General features: G+C 30.2%; 1 long non-coding RNA gene across 1 annotated transcript; it reads left to right on the forward strand.

Annotated features, from left to right (window-relative positions):
• The first annotated feature begins 1,724 nt into the window (after positions 1-1,724).
• LOC134279889 (uncharacterized) lies at positions 1,725-3,171 on the forward strand. The gene is made up of 2 exons (XR_009994780.1): positions 1,725-1,836; positions 3,083-3,171. It is a non-coding gene; the product is annotated as an uncharacterized LOC134279889 (long non-coding RNA).
• Positions 3,172-3,507: the final 336 nt, after the last annotated feature.

Consider the following 3,507-nt stretch of genomic DNA (forward strand, 5'->3'; position numbering starts at 1 on the left):
TATCTATCTGCCTAAAGTATCCGTTAAAGGATCGACTATAGTAACCCACTTTTATCTCTTTTACAAAGTTTCTACGTTATAGCTTTCAAATGAAACATTTCTTGGAAAGAACAAATTAAAGATATACATGTAAACCAATGAATAGAAATTACAGATCTAATAAGTACATTACGTCATTAATCTGAATTCAACCCCTTTTCAAAGAAATTCAATTTTTTTTACCAGTACGTGTTTAAAATATTTCTAGACCCATAAATCCTTACATAACCCGCTGAATTTATGACTAAACGCTTATTCGATAGTTTCTCAGATTATCGGTAAGTTTTATATCATAAACAAGATTCATGATTAAAAAGAAACACGCACGCTAACTCTCGATTCCCGCCTACATTTTGGAACCAATTAATTCAATATGAATTGGAATTCGGCCATAAAATCTTTGTTTAATACAAGGAACAGTTCAATAGTAATTGATAAATCGTCATAATACCAGCGCTAAACAGTTAATTATCCTTAATTCCAGCTCTTGAAAAAAGGGGGGTAGACGATATTTTCCATTGAAATCGGGGTTTCAAGCATCACCGTATTTTGATATAGTCTTGGATATGATTATTGATTAATGTTCCTTTTATCTTTTCTTCTGTTTTAGGAAAATAAATCAAACATAAATATTTCAAAAAACTATAATGTTTCAGTTGTATATCGCTTTGAAATTTGTGGAAAATAAGCATTTTTATCGTTTTTTGTCAATAAACAAATGTCCCCTCCCCCCCCCCCCGTGTCACAAAAAACTTTGGTATGAATTTGTGATAAACCATTCCATATTACATGTAAAAAGGAATTTTTGTGACACGGGGGGGGGGGGGGGAGAGATGTTTTAAAAATATTTTCCTTTTTCCATTGATTTCTATAGTGAAAAACACAAGTTTTACCAAAATTTTAGAGTCATCTCTCTTTGTTTTTCCAAAAAAGTATTGTTTTATAAAAATCCATATAATTATCTATAAAAAATATAAAAAATCATCAATTGAAATATGTTAACTTTTGAAAATTGACTTGGAGGTAGGCAGGAAAACAATACTATCGTTTGCAGTTCTTTGGCCTGTTTATACAGAGAAATGAAAAATATTTAGACTTTAAATATTTTGTTGTCTGTTATGTTACATTCTTTTTTTTAGATGGTATAGTGTTGACGGGATGGGTTTTGGATGGCATTGGTTTGTTATTATTTTTCCTTACTTTATACATTTAATATTATGCATTTTCATAAAGCCTTTAAAATTTAAATTACAATAAATAAAGACAAACCTTTTATTTTACAGACGGACGAACGGGCATTATTATTCAAATTTTCGTTCCGTTTCCATGAAATCAATATATTTACAGACAAAATAAAATTCATATACAAAAATACAGTATTTTCATGAGCTCTTTGAACTTTTTTTTTATAGATGTTCACTGTTATGGTCAGTTTTCATTCATTCAATTATTTTTAATTTTTACCTTAGAATTTTCTACGACCAGGCAAAATTATTTGTTGATAATATACATTTATCTAACTTAAAAAATACAAATCAGCCGGTAGGGTAGGTTGGTACATTTTAGTCAAAATATTTATGGCCTTGTCACTCCATTTATATACAATATAGCCGAGAGGAAGATAAAATTTGTATAAATATAAAAAAACTACAGTCATTTAATTTTCTTTTCGGTTACTATTTAAAATGGCGTCGCAGTTGGTTAAAATCTTTGCTACTGGGGTTATCTTTTCTGTTGCCTTTGGTTGCAGCCCGGTTCCAAAAATAGACCAGGAGGAATTCTGCTCTGCAACATATGGTGTGTATCTGTGATATATTAGTTTGATATTAATTTCTTGAATTATATAATTCTTTTTTTTTTCTTTTTAAATTTTGCATTTAGTTTTGATAAATTGAAATTTTTATTTGATTCTCCTGATTGACTTTGTACAATTATGACAATTCGCTTGATGATGAAAATACCAGGTCTCATTTTGTTTTTAATTTACTAGTATTATTTTTGTGTGCGTGAGGGTAAGGGAGCGTGTGTGTGTGTGTGTTTTTTTTTGGGGGGGGGGGGTATTTTTTCATGTTTTTTTTAATTTTATTTATTTTTTTTTGTTTTGTTTAAGTACTTCTCAAATTTTTTCAATCATATGGAGAAGCCATAAATTGTCAGTATGGCGGAGAACTGCAAATTCCCAATTAAACTTGAGGGTTTGAAGAAAAAGAATTCATCATTGGATCAAGTGTTACCGCATAAGTAGAATTTTTAGCAAGGACTTAATTTTGGCATTAATAGCGAGGGTGCCAAGATTGCTAAAATTGAATATTGCTAAAAATTAATTGCGTTTTTGTTTCTATAGCTAGTTTAATGTACATTTTAAAATTGCTAAATATACATCTCGCTTAAAATAAAATTATAAGTTTTTAAGCACAAATCGCTAAATTTGCGTCTTGCTAAAATTTCCACTTGTACGGTATTTTCTATGCAACCTTGTGACCTTAATATCTGTATATGCTTGTCTTGCTTCAAGGTCAAATACTTGTATCCCCTCTGCAAAGTACTGATAATCGAGTTTTGACGAAAATTTCCTATATATATTTCATACATGCAAATCGTAACTTGGATAGATAGAATGTCAAGACCGTGACTCGATATTATAAGTATGTATATGTTTCATTTGTCAAGGTCATTGTCAGAACTAAATGAGAAAGGTCATCGAACTGTGTGAGAAAACAGAGATTATTGGAAAATGTGAGAGGGAAAGCCAAGATTATGGTAAGAACTGAATGAGAAAAACCAAGGTCGTCGCATGAAATGAGTGAAAAAGCCAAGGCCGTTGTAAGAACGGAATGGGGAAGCCAAGGTCATCGTAAAAAATAGTGTAAGTGTTTGGTTTTTTTATTCTTACCTCTTTCTTATTGATAGACATTACTTTTGGTATCACCTAAAAAAACCCTTAAATAATAGGAAACAAAACATACATCGATGTAATTATATAATAACCTGTTTCTGCCAAAAAATTGTGTTCTTAAAATTTATTTTACTTTCTTTATTACAGTATTTAAAGCCAGAGTAAAGTCAGCGGATCCATTTGTTGAATACTTCACTGAAACTACAATTACAATCGACATTCTAGAGGATTACAAGGCTAGTACAATACTGTGTATACCAGTATACAATTGACATCCTTGAAAAGTTCAAGTTGATAGAGTAAGCTATATATACAATTGACATTCTATAAAACTACAAGTTGGTACAATACGGTATACATACATTTGAAATCCTAGAGAATTACCGAGGATTGCAAGGTTGGTATAATGGGCTATTTATACAATTTACATCCTAGAGAATTACAAGATTTGTCCAATACACTATATATACAATAGAGATCCAAAAAGATAACAAGGTTTATACAAAATACTAAATTAAAATACAATCGACATCCTTGAGGATTATAAAGGTTTGTACAATACGCTATATTAA

This window comes from Saccostrea cucullata, unplaced genomic scaffold, assembly GCF_032062105.1.
Source record: "Saccostrea cucullata isolate Sc308-1 unplaced genomic scaffold, CSIRO_AGI_Scuc_v1 ctg2723, whole genome shotgun sequence".
Classification (NCBI taxonomy): Eukaryota; Metazoa; Mollusca; class Bivalvia; order Ostreida; family Ostreidae; genus Saccostrea; species Saccostrea cuccullata.